The sequence below is a fragment of the Scophthalmus maximus genome, chromosome 11, assembly GCF_022379125.1.
Source record: "Scophthalmus maximus strain ysfricsl-2021 chromosome 11, ASM2237912v1, whole genome shotgun sequence".
Taxonomy (NCBI): Eukaryota; Metazoa; Chordata; class Actinopteri; order Pleuronectiformes; family Scophthalmidae; genus Scophthalmus; species Scophthalmus maximus.
The window spans coordinates 13,475,928-13,490,000 of record NC_061525.1 but is presented as its reverse complement, the minus strand read 5'-3'; the positions used below and the strand labels follow the sequence as shown (position 1 = coordinate 13,490,000).

Genomic DNA, 14,073 nt, shown 5'->3' with positions numbered 1-14,073 from the left:
CCCCAAAAAACCACAGTTCCCTTTGAGAAAATTACCGTTTTCTACTTCTCTTCTCCCGTTCTTATGGTTTTCACTGAGACTGCAGGGTGGAAAGAGCACAAAAGACGCACTTTACGTCTGTCTGTTTGTCAATATGATGAAAAAGGACACTCTTTGTCTTGTAATTACATAACCATACCTATATGTTTTTGTGTACACTGTATACTGGCTATGGGTTTAGAGGTCAAGGGTATACAGTTGCAGGAGACTGAGTGTGTGTGTGTGTGTGTGTGTGTGTGTGTGTGTGTGTGTGTGTGTGTGTGTGTGTGTGTGTGTGTGAGTGTGTGTGAGTACAGTTTGCAGACAAAGAGCAGGCCGTATTATCATATGCACCGTAGTATAGGGTAGTGTGGTTTGCCTGGAGACAGGGCTGTGTCTCTAGCTGCTTTCTTTGGGTTACCAGGGATCAGGTTACCCGGAGTTGCCTGCACTATTCCTGCAGCTCTTTGGGCCAATGGAGCCATTATGAGTGAAATGAATTATGGACTAGGTTTGCTTTACTCCAACCCCTCCCTTTGTTTCCAATCACTCTTATTTTCCTCAATGTTGCTGTTTTAGTTCGACTTTTCTTTCTGCTTTCCTTGTCATCCTTTCTTTTTTTAATCCCTTATTCTTAATGTGGTTGTTATTTTTCGAGGCAAACCATCCACTAACACTGTCCACAATTCAGTTCACTCCCTCGCTCACAAGAAGTTGCAGCAGCGCGTCCTCACTAATGACTAGACCAATCTATTTTACACAAAGGTTCGATGCAGTGTTCTGCTCTGGATGTGATGAAATTATTTTCTGTGAAAGAAGGAACCACAGGAATCTAAAAATGTGCACAGTACAATTAGAGAAAGACAACTTTAAAGATTCTGTAATTTCCATCTCTTTGTCCTACTGCATCATTTCAGTCAAGTTTATTCATGATGTACTTTCCATTTATTTTTTGTTCCTGTTATGGTCTCTTATTAGATTTGAATTGAGATGTATAAAGAGCTGCAACGAGTTTTGCAACAGAATCATAACCAAAAACATGGGTTAGTATTTACATAGTCAAACATCATTTAGGAAAATGAGACATAACCAAACTTTGATGCACACATGTTGGGTTTTTTTTTTCCGTTCCTACAAGCAATGAGCCATAAGCATACATAATAGCATATTTTGCTCATAAAAACAGATATTGATTGATTGATTGATTGATTCTCATTCAAACAGTGGGTGATACTCTGGCACTGATGGAGTTAACAGGAAGTTGTCAATGTTGTCCAAATTGGTGTTAAATAAGTGAACAACCATATATATAAATTTACCAAAGACGCCACACATCATCGCTTTCACACTAAACAATGAGAACTGTTACTGTCAATAATGTCAAATGAGTGCAAACAACTTCATCCAGATTCTGTTATGAGTCATTAAACACACACACACGCGCGCGCGCGCACACACACACACACACATTCTCACAAAAGAATCGAAATGCTGGAAAACAAACGTTTGTGAATACATCCTTCTCATCATATCAGTGTGATGTCATGGCACAAGTCTTTTGTGAGAGAAATTTGAGCTCGGCAACATTGTATTTAAACACACGGACACATCTGATGCCACAGCGCCAGCTGCCATTTTGTGTCCTCTGTGCACATATTTGTTGGGTTGTTAGTTCCCTTGTCGACCACCTCAGCCCCTGGTCGTATGATGAAGGTCAGGTAGTGACTGAGACGTTTTGTCTGAAGTGCAACAAATGCATACAAACTGGAACCTTGTGATTGTTGTAATGAGGAAAAATCAAGATAAAACTAGGGTATTTAGTAAGTGCATGAAAATGAACAGCAGCAAGGTCATGCAGTTTTTTTGAACACTTCAGCAACAGGTTAGCATCACCTCATCAAAGCACTGACGCAGCGCTAACAAGAACAAGAGCCGTCATGGACGTCCAGTGGAGTCGGTTTTGTTTCAACCTCGCGCTTAATATAGACCTTCTTTATATAAAGTCGCTGCATGTGTGAAGAACACAAAGACTTTTATGTCCTGCTGAAAAAGCCACTTGCTTCTGCTTTTCAACCCCCCCCCCATCATTTACCCTCCAGCAGCTCAGCATGAGCCACATTTGACCACCAAGCTGAACAAACACACAAGCACGCACGCACGCACGCACACACAAGCACGCACGCACGCACACACACACACACACACACACACACACACACACACACACACACACACACACACACACACACACACACACACACACACACACACACACACACACACACACACACACACACACACACACACACACACACACACTCCGACAAACAAACAAACAAACAAACAAACTCATAACCAGATTTACACATCAGCTTCAGAGCCGTCTATACTATATACCTGCACTTAGTGTAGTTGGTTACTCATCAAAGCAGTTGAGTTTCTCCTTATGAAATATTCGATTTTTATAAAATAGAATTTCTGCAGCCTTGTGGGTATAATTTGCTTCATTAGGTAACATTCATCCCCTCACTGCATTTGTTTTTAACTTCAGTTTAAGGATGAAAAAATTCTAAGCAAGTATAAATATAAGAATTCAAATAAAGCAAAGCACAATAGCTGGTGTGACTTTTACTTCATCAACAGCTCCGTCAGCTATGAGTGGCCGTCACTGGTGGTTTCCTTTACCTCTGCATGTTGACATGTTTTCCCCACACAAAGAAAGGATTTGCCTCAGGTAAGGGCCCTCCTCTCCATGGATATCTTGTTTGAGTACATTCTATACAATACATTACATCATCTTTACTTCATTAGGCTACAGTACAATCTGTAGCCTAAGCAGCAGTTTATTTTCTAGCATTATGATGAACAACATCATAATGCTAGAAACAGTAAGTATTAATGTTACCCGTTGTCTCCACACTACAGGAAACAGCAACTGTGGGCATGTGGTTTATAGTGCATGAAAGGTGTAAAGTGTATTGTATAGACATCAGCATGTTAAATATAACAAAGTTACCACAGCCACAGAAATACACACACTGTGATCATAATATGTTAATAAAAACAGCAGCTTTGCATGAAGTACAATTGAATAATGAAGGGTAAGTGTATGTAAAGAATTAAGGTGGTAACAAGGCAGAAAAATGGCATATCTCATAATGTGAAAAAATGACGTGTTATTTCCATGTACCTGGGGAAAGTCACAGTAAAGACAGTTTTTTAACACTAATAGTGCAGTGAAGAAAGAGTGGAGGACTGAGACACTAAAGAACGACAGGAGCTGGATTAGTGTTTACACAGTGCAGTACGGCACACAAACACTGCAGCTCGGCCAAATCCATCGGACCAAACGAGGACAACACATGATCAACAACAGCGAGTCAGCAAGTATAAAATACAAGACGAGCGGTGTATGACACTGCACACCGGGCTCTGTAAACAGAGTGACCTCTGCAGCCTTACATGGTCGTCCGTGCCGATGTGTTCCTGCAACAGAGGCTGGTTATCACAACAGGAACCTGATCGAGCCATTTTATAGTCAAGAGGAAACACGCTGCATCCCTTCAAACAACAGACATTGTTTAAACATCCACGTCTTGCTGTGTGACAAATCATACACCCTCCGGCTTACGTGTGTGCCTGCAGACACTAGCATTCTCATGTGCACACATTCTCCGGGATCATCAGGGTTCTCATTCAACTCGACTGTTTGTGCATGTGTGCATATTTTCATTAGCATAAACCATTCTTCTCCTCAGCACACCAAAGGCTTATTGGTGGACCACACCAGCCTCAATCCTTGTTAACATGTCGGGCACGGGACTCAGAGGGAGCCACCCCACCTCTCTGAAAGTGATGAGGTGTTTAATGATGGGTTGCCTTGGAAACGGGCACGTAAAGACGTCAACGGCGTGCCCTCATTAGCTCCTGACAACAGCTTGGCGCAACACAGGAATTTTTTCCTTTTGTGCTGACAGTGTTAGCAATGGAACAAATCTGTGACTGGCCCGGCGGCCTATTTTAATCTGCAGTGAGGTCACACAGTGACGGAGAGATGGAGCACACGACATAAATGACAGCAATCCCTGCCCTCGCCGTGCCCTCAGTCACTGTAAATCATGCGGTTGTATTTGTTTGTTTGTTTTTTAAACAAGGAACATGAGCTTGACTTTGAACGCTCACATCATTCACTGAGCGAGTGACAGGTCTGTGCCAGGAGGACAAGGAACTATATGACGTCAGCAACACGCTGGGCTGGTCAAGCACAAAGAAGGAAGACAAAATGAGGATGGATCAACAAAGAAGGTGTTTACACAAGGAAGGACAAGCTAAATGTCAAAGTGCAGTTCACCATGCTTCCATGATGTCACAAATAACATACTTTATCTGATCGCTTGATAGCTTTGATTATCTTATTTTCTTTGGGCAGCAACACAAACACACCTGTGATCAGAGGTGCACGTCCTTCCTGTTAGAAGTAGGTCTGTTCATCACTGTCAACTCTCCTCACATAGACACACACACACACACACAAATAACCACACAGCAGAGAAAGTACTTGTGTGACTGTGGTAAGAGGTTCAAAGCATGTTGAGAGGTTGTGCAGCAGGATATAGTTTATCCATGGAAATAATGACAATCCATTTAATGTGACCATGGCCTTTGCAGAGAGACATTAAAGGCCAAATGCAAAAGCTTTCTTCTTCCTGGATGTCATGTGTTTCCTGCTGAAACATTACTCTGTTGGGTATTCCCAAAAAAACAACAAAAAAAACAAGCTCCATACAAGTTTGAATATCTTTTTAAGTTTGCTTTCTTGCATGGTTAAAGCTTAATGACTACTCTCATGTCAAATCAGGAATGCTATATTCTAAACTGGTGGTAGCTGCTCGCTACCATTGCCGCAAGAAATGGCAGAGAAATTCAGTAAAACAGTGACCGAAGAAACCTCTGCAAGGCACAGAGATGCAAACACATTTCTTGCAAGTTTACTTTTGCAAAAAAAAAATTCTGTGTGAGTGTCATCCTGAGCAGCGACATAATCAGGTTTACAGTCCTGACCTGCTAGTTTCCACATACCAGAGATACTTGTGTAGGCTTCAGAGACTGAAGGAGGGAATGCAAATGTAAATCTTGGTGTCACACACACGAACACACACCACACAAGTTCACTGACTAAAATGGACAAAGTTAGCAGATTTAGCAACTGTGTGTGTGTGTGTGTGTGTGTGTGTGTGGGGGGGGGGGGGGGGGGGGGGGCAGTCTGTTAGTGGAAAAAGCTCAGTCTCAAGCAGAAGCGTAAGGACAATGCGTCTCATTCTGCTCCAAGCATCAAGGAGGACGAGGAGGTAACATGAGAGCCGTGACCAGGCATGAGAGAGGGGTCTGGGGATAAAGGACGCACGCACTGCTGTTCTGAACCAGCCTTTGTTGGTAGCAGCTCCTGTCTCCATCTAGACCCCCCCCCATCCTCCTCCTCTCCTCCTCTTCGTCTTCCCTTGGCTTGGTTCTGGGAAGGTAAGACGATAGGAACCTTGGATTCTGTCCATTCTGCGAACAACGAACAACTCACTGATTCATGACAAGAGGGAGAGACAGAAAACAGGCCTTCATGTGAGAGGAGAGGACGGAGTGGACGGATGGAAACAAAATGAAACTAAAATAAACTATATATTATATTGATTTGGTCTATTTAAGTCAAAATTATTTTTACTTTTATGTTCAAACAATTGCAATATATGTTTCTTACAAGCTTCAGAAAGCAGCTGGACATAAAGATCCCAGGCCGGATTTGAGCTAATGGATGTTGTAAATACATGGATGTTGAATTTATTGGACAATCACTGTTTACTCATGTCGGGAAGAGCTGAAGCGTGGTTTTTAATTGCGTAGTGCCTGTATGGATATTAGGTGTGTTTCCTTTCAAATATTGTAGAAATCTTCAGTTAGTTTACAAAAAGTCAAAAATCTGTGTCACTTTCTACAGTATCAACTACATAAAGGAACAAGAAGATATATCAAAATCAAAACAGCGACCGAAGCTTCTGTCACTCCAGTGACAAGGAGAATTTTAGCACTGCTTTTAATGTTCACATACTGTATTTCAGTTACATGGTTTATTTGTTGATAGTAAGTCGACTGCATGGGGCTTTGTTGGTGGCACAATACATACAACACATGGTGCACCTGATATAAAAGAATAAGAATACACACGTGCAAAACAGTGGACACCTCTCTGAACCTCTATTCTCTCTTCACTCCATCCCTTTTTCTTAAACATATTTTTTCCATGGCTAGGAAATGACCATAAGGAGATTTACTGAGTGACCATAAAGAAAACACGCGCGCGCGCGCACACACACACACACACACACACACACACACACACACACACACACACACACACACACACACACACACACACACACACACACACACACACACACACACACACACACACACACACACACACACACACACACACACACACACACACACACACACACACACACACACTAAAATGAGAAGCGTGTTTGCACATTCTCCCTGTGCCAAGTGCAATGAACACACAAGCACATAAAGCTGCACGGCGAAGGCCACAAGAGGCACATTACTGCTCTCTGAGTCATCCCCTCCACCTTTGGGTCTGCCCCCCTCTCCTCTCCCTGTGTTCACTCTACTCCTCTCTGGGATGTGTGGCCTGGCATTAGATCCCAATTTGAGGACAGGGAGGCAGAGAACACTGGAGGCTGTACACTTATAACTCCAGTTAAACTGCGGTCACATTCACAGAGTTGCACTGCCGTTGCCGGAGCTCCCGCCAAACCCTGGTTCTGTTGAAAATTGTAAAATTACGAGAAATCCGGTAAACTATAATGTGTCCTTTGTCTGTCTTCAGTCAGATGCAGCAGCCGCCCTGTTTACAGTTTTTCTGTGTGACTGCAACCAAAATCTACATGATAATTAAATTAAGTTGAGATTATATCGAAGCGGTTGTTGTATTAAATTGTGTTGAATGACATATTTCGTGGCCGTTGAGCATCAAGTCTTGTGACAGTGGTGACAATATGAGCTATTTTTTATCATCACTCTGATACTGCAATTATTGAATTACACTAAGGAAAATATTTTGCTAAATATACAAGAAATTTTTCAAGTTCAGGACTAAAGGCCAAACTGATGGCCACACGTTATTTTCCACTTGGCTCTTCCACTGAGCGGCCTTCAGTATTGATGTCATGTGTTTATCTACTGAGGTAATACTTTGAGTTTTGCCCATTTCCCCTCTCAACTGAGCATTCCCTGCATACAGACACACACACGCACACACACACGATTGTGCCCCAGACCAACCAGACGCGCCCTGTCAAGCCTCACACTGACCCCATTGTCTGCTGTCTACCTAAGAACATGCACACACACACACACACACACACACACACACACACACACACACACACACACACACACACCCTTGTGGATCGGATCCTTTATAATTTTTCAGCTATTACAGTGGCAGTTGTGCACATTACAGCCCAAGATAACTACTTTCTCTCTGTGTATGTGTGTCTTATGTGAGTGTGTTTATCTCCCCTTGGTCTCCCCTCGCTATGTGCAGTTTCTGTGACCTGAGTAGAAATTCTCTCTAGGCGGCTGGTACAAGCCCTACTCATGGTTACATTGCACCAAACGCCGCTCAGCAGCTACCAATTGGATTACGGCACAAAAACGTTTTGTTTTTTTTCTTCTTTTCTTTTTTCCTTTCTACCAATGCTAATCGCTGGATTAGTATCATAAGGTCTCCTTTGCTAAGAACAAGGGGAGGAATGCAGGGGTACGAGAGGCTGTAGAAACACATGAAACAAGAATCTGTTTGGCCATAACAGATGCTGTAATTCCATTTTATTGGTTAATTTGAGTCTCATTTTCGACATAAGTTCTTCTGGCTATGAAAACAGTGTACACTCAAATATCTTTGAAGTCAGATAGAAGTCAGGTAGGACAAGAGCCTGGAGCTCTCAGGCAGCCAGACAGATTTTCTAAACTGTTGTCTCCAGTTGTTTTTTTTGCTGATGAATTTGAAAGTGAGCTCATTCAAAATGTCAACAGTCATCTCGGGAGAGGGGGCATTAGCACTGTTTTTTTCTTTTCTTTTTTTCATGTTTTTATCTTCATTACATCTTCCTAATAAGATTTTTTCAAAAGATGATGAAAGCAGATTTGACAAAAATGCGTGTAATAATCTGACTGTTCCTATTTTTGCAGCATTTAGACTTTTTAATGTCCTCACAAGAGATGAACCAGTTTCCAGTTTTGTGTAAAACCACGGTAAAAATTCCTGATGGTTAGTTTTAGTCTTTCAAACCTAAAAATATTAATATAAAGTTAATTATTGCACTCTGAAAGACTCACTGTAAATACTGTCTAGCATCAGCCACAGGCGGAGTGAGTGAGTGAGTGATGATAACGATGTTAAAAAAATGATTTCAGTTTGTGTATCAGTACATATTTCCCAATAATACTGATAACCATGATATTTTTGCCCATTATAATCGTTACATGAAATGTTCATATAGTTTAATAGTCTTCATGTTTCCCGATTTCAGAAGTTGAAGAGTGAATCTTGTGATAGTTGTGTGTTGTATCTTTATGTGGCTGTTTTCTGTCTCATTCAAGTCATTTTCATGTCTCTTTGTGGTGAATTTGTTTTTCTTCCTTGCTGGACATTTTTTGTGCCTCTTTTTCTATCTCTTCTTTGTGTTCGGCCCATGGACCTTTGCCTATTAGATTTGTTCAGTAATGTGTCAATGACAGATTTGCTGTCTTTTTCCATCTCTTTGTGGTTATTTTCTGTGTCTCTGTGGCAGTTTTGTGTTTCCTTCCAGTCATTTGACTTCCCGACAAAAAATATTGACACTTCAGAACCGACTCTGGCCCAGGGGCCCATACCGCCCTTGGGCCCTTGGACCTGTGTCCAGCAGGCTCATTCAGTAATCCGTCCACGACCATAAGAAACTGGAATTATCCTCTAATACACCAGGCACTGCTACAGATTTGACCTTTTCGTGCATTGTATCATAGTTCGTCCTATTTTCTTTCGAGAGCACAGTCTCAGCTGTGGCTTGAGGCTCCAACACTTCAAATCTCCATCTACCATCCCACATCTCTCTCTCTCTTTCTCTCCCTCTGCTCTGATAAACATCCTTCCACTGGGCTTCAGGGCAGCAGTGTGTGCTTTGCATAATCAAATGTCCTTGTGTGGCCTAAGCGTACCTTGTAGCGCACCACTAACAGCCAGGAGACACCAGGCACGGTCAGTCATGCAAAGCCGTTCCACTACAATGCTAATCAACACACAGAGAGAGAGAGAGAGAGAGAGAGAAGGAGAACTGATACATGTTGCTGTTGGTTCACCCCCTTGAAAAATAACCACAATTTCCTTTACAGAAGTAAGATTTTATTAGATAAAACATTTATAGGATTAGTGTGACATTTTGGTAAGAGGCTGTGTTATCTACACCCTGTTATCGAATGTCATGCGACCCGATAAAGGCGTGGTTTGTTCTTTCACTTATATTTACACCTGCCAGTTTCTTCTTGCTAATTGACTGGCATTTAATCATAGACCAACAAAGGTTTGGGGTGATAAGTGTGTTTACCCGATAGCTCGGACACACACAGTACAGGAGGCGTGTTTATAATCAAGGTGGCAAGACAGTTTCCCCTTGACATTAGATCAGTTCAGCGGATGAAAGTGTAGCTGCAGGTTGTAATTAAGTCAACGTCCTCATCAATAGCCATGATAAACATGTAACTGTGTTGTTTTCATATTCACAAACAATACAACCTTCTCTCACACTGGTCCTTTATCAGGAATTTCAGGGCCAGCTGTTTACTTTACAGTGTTTGCGTGTGTGCGTGCGTGCGTGCGTGCGTGCGTGCGTGCGTGCGTGCGTGCGTGCGTGCGTGTAACAAATGTGCAAGAGAGTGCGGTAAACAGGAGGTGGGGTGTATGATCCCATTCCCAGGGCCAAACTGCTTCTCCAGGGAGCAAGATAAAGAAACAGCCCCTTCCACAACGGAGGTGGAAACAATGGCCAGGGGGCTCTCCCTTACAGCAGTGTGTGTGTGTGTGTGTGTGTGTGTGTGTGTGTGTGTGTGTGTGTGTGTGTGTGTGTGTGTGTGTGTGTGTGTGTGTGTACACAATACATTTCATTTCATTTCATTACAATCTACATGAATTGACAGCAGTGCGCTCTCCGTTTATCCACTGCTGGATTTGACACCGCTCACTATGTGATGTATTTCATCACAGATTAGTCTGTGATGACACGTCCAACAATCCAGCAATGTGACCACACGACACTGACGGAACTCAACAGGTTTTCACCCGTGTTCACACGCTGACATGCTCGCACAAACACTCCCACTGACGTAAACCCACATCGTCGTGCATCCCACTAATGACGAAATACGACGAGTCGTTGGTGCTGACACACCTTTTGGAAAAACCAGGTGAATACAAAGCCAAACCTGAACATGCAGTATGGTAACTGTACTCGTCTGTAGCTCCCTGACTGTCACTATGGGAAAATATGAATCATTCTAGCTGAGGTAACCACTTGACAAATGGGAGTATAGGATTTTTGACTCATTGCTTCCTAGAAAGTACACATCCCGTCTCATACAACCAGGCCAGAGTGTGAATTTCCCCACATTTCTCCACTCATCACTTCAAGTGTGTTCAAGAGGGCAGATAATAGATAGAGAAAGTGTGACACTATCATCGAAGGCAGTAGGTGAGTTGATGAGTGCAAAGAGAAGGAAGTAGATGAACAAGGGATAGGATGGGAAGAGGAAGAGGAGGCAGAGCGTGAGAAGAAGGTGGAGATAAGGCAGGCAGCAGGAACCGGAGATTAGCAGATAAGGAGAGGGAGTACAGGATCTACAGAGGAGGCAGAGAGGGAAAGGCACAGGAGGAGGAAGAGTGACGACAGTGAGAGGAAACAGATGTCGTTATAGAGGAGAGAAAGGAGAAGAAAGGAAATTCATACATTCTCTAAGCTATAATTCCAATATTTTTGAATACTATAGGTGGGATGAACAAGGAGGCAACATGAGGAAAGGACATAATGACAGAGGGAAAAGGGAGGGGCTCAGTGAGGCCTGTCCAACTTCAGAGATGCATCATGGCGGAGACAGACCCCTGGTTTCCACGCCAAACTATTAGTTCTGGTTCCACCAGCAGGGGGAGGGGCTTGGGCTAGTTGGAGACGGACCACCTCAATTTGATTTTGGCAAACCTAGCAGCCAGGTACAAAGCCAAGCAAGGCTTCATAAAGGCACGGGAAGTGTGGAGTCCACATCCTGCTCGTTACTGAAGGTGAATTGTCTGACCTGATCACAAAACGACTGAAGCCAAGGTTGAGTTTGCTCTTCCGCAGAGAAGTGCATGGAAAAACGTGTCAATGGAACACAAGGAGGGAGCCTGTGAATAAACAGAGCCGGTGACTCACCCTTTCTGGGATGGGAGAGATGACCGTGGGCGGGGGTGTGGGGTACCAAACTGCCTTCACTACCCCTCTTAACACACCAATGTAGGCATTCATGCGTGCACACACTCCAAAACATGTCACACTCAGTTGACCAGACCAGGACAAACTGTCTATTGTCCAAGTCTCCCACCTAAAGCTGTAGCTACTGGCAGGGTCGGAGTTTTGTGTTGAGGGGATTTGGGGGATTTCTGAATGTGTGTGTGTGTGTGTGTGTGTGTGACCGGACTAACAAGGCTTCAAAAAAAGTTTCTGAGACATGCGTTCAAAGGTTGTGAAGCCTCGAGTTTAGCATTTTGACCAGCGCCATATTGGTTTTTTTGCAACCAGACATAGGAGCGGGGGGTGTCCCAATACCCTTGTGTTTATAGGATGCGAGGAAACTGGAGGAAACCCAAAGAGAGCAGGGAGGTGATCATCTTGTTCTCACTCTTCATTTGAACCACAGAATGTTTACACTGACTAGAATCATTTAATTCATAATACATGCCATAAATTCAGCATCACACATTTCTTTTAAAACTTCTCTAGATCCGAACTTTAATGATCTGTGGTTTTGGACAATGCATCGAGCAGTGCCCCGACTGTCCTGCTGCCTGGATGTTGAGACGGAAGACGCTGAAAACAGTGAGGCGGAATCAGAGGAAAAATGAAGCTAATTTCATTTCTAAATGAGATGCTGTGGAGCAGGAACCACAACTGGTGCCCAGTGTATATTTAAAATTCTGCTGTAGAATCAACATTTCTTTCTCTGTCTACAACTACAGAAAAAGACAAGATGGGTGTTACCTTGTTATGAGATCTGTGGGACCGTGGCCATGATACTAAGAGGTAATGTAGCCTTAGGTTGTTATTAATAATCCCAAGTGTGACATTACTGCTGTGTCACATTGTCATTATTTTATCATTTGTTTGAGTCCTACCTATTTGCTTTGTGTCTCGCAACCGACTGCTTTCCTCACAGCAGTGTTTCACCACACATACACGACAAAAGCAGGAAAATGCGCAGGAATGACCAATGATTAGATATTGGCGTTGCCTTCAAACAAGCACCAATTACTGTAAATCATCCCACATTGTACTGCATCATCAACCTTGATTTGTAATTCCTGTTTTCCAGTCATTTTCTGAAAGTCATGAGCAGGTGATTGGTGTAAGAATGTGTTGTGACATAAAAGTTGCTGTTCTTATTAGTCATGGTGGATAACAGCTTCACAGGATCCCATCATTGTCATCGTGTTTGAGTTGTAATGGATTTCTTTCTTGCAATAGTTTAAAACTGATCGACAATCAGGCATTAAACCCATTGTGAATTTAAATACGCCTTAGCCCTTCCTGTTAAATCATTGAGACCTATGTAAACCAGCAGTTGTGTCTCCTTGCTACTTGCTTTCCATTAGACTACCAACAGTGTTCTACTGCAGACCCATGAAAGCAGACCATAATACAAAATTATGGGCTTGAATTCCACAGCAACAAAGCAACTAAAGAGGTTGTTGGGTTTTTTTGCTGTATACAGTGCGTCAAAAATGCGTCGGCGAGCCAGCGTCAGATTCACAGCCCTGCTCAATTTGTTCATCTCATTCAATTAAACCCAGTACATGACAGAGGAGGACTCGTGTGAAGGGACAAAACAAAGACTGCTGTGCACAAAAAACAGATTAGCTGAGTGGCTGGAGAGAGCCAGCAGTATTTCCTGGAAGATTTGCAGTTGTGGAGAGTTTCACAAAGCTGCTCTGAGCAGGCTGTGGAAATCTGCTAATCTAATCACCTCCCAGCCTAATTGGCAGATAGAAACCCATGGCCTGCTCAAGCTACCACCTGAATGTGGGATTTATTTATCCTCTGCTTTTGTGTTGCACTGTATGTGCATAGAACCGTCAGTGTCTAATCTTAGTGGCCCTATACAGCTGAATGAATGTGCTGGCAGTTCTCAAATAAAGACCATATTTCCCATAACACTCGCTGCTTCCTGTTGCAAAGAGGATGTCACTGTACCCACCCCCCAACCAAACCACGTTTGTTTTGAAGGTGTTTATCTTTCAGTTTAATAAAGAAGACACAATAGTTTGACTCTCACATTCCCATAGTTCTTTTACCCGTTCCACTTACGACCTGCTGAGAAACACAGCGGAGAGGTTGCAAAGCGTTTGGTAACTATACTAATATTTCAAAATCATCTTGTTAGAAGAGCAGCATTGTGCACACTCCAAATTAAAAGCCGATGCAGAATTTAAAATGTCCGGACGGGCCCGTATTGATTGCCTTGTCCATCAGAAAGATTAAAGGCCTTTGAAATACTGGGTAAAACAAGCCTGTAATCAACAGCTAAAAAAAGTACGAAAGAAGTCAATGAAGCGCTCAGCAGAGAGACGAAAGTTGGCCTTATGTGTTCCCTCGGCATGACATGCAAAACCTCTAATGCACTGACGAGAAGTGAAAGGGACTTTTGACTCTTGAACTCAGAGAGGTCACAGACATTGAGGACTCTTCTCTTCAGACA

General features: G+C 42.9%; 1 protein-coding gene across 1 annotated transcript in view; it reads right to left on the bottom strand.

Moving 5' to 3' along the window:
• prkd2 (protein kinase D2) overlaps nucleotides 1-14,073 on the bottom strand; it is a 29,939-nt gene that overhangs the window by 14,064 nt on the left and 1,802 nt on the right. The gene's annotated exons all lie outside the window — the stretch shown is intronic.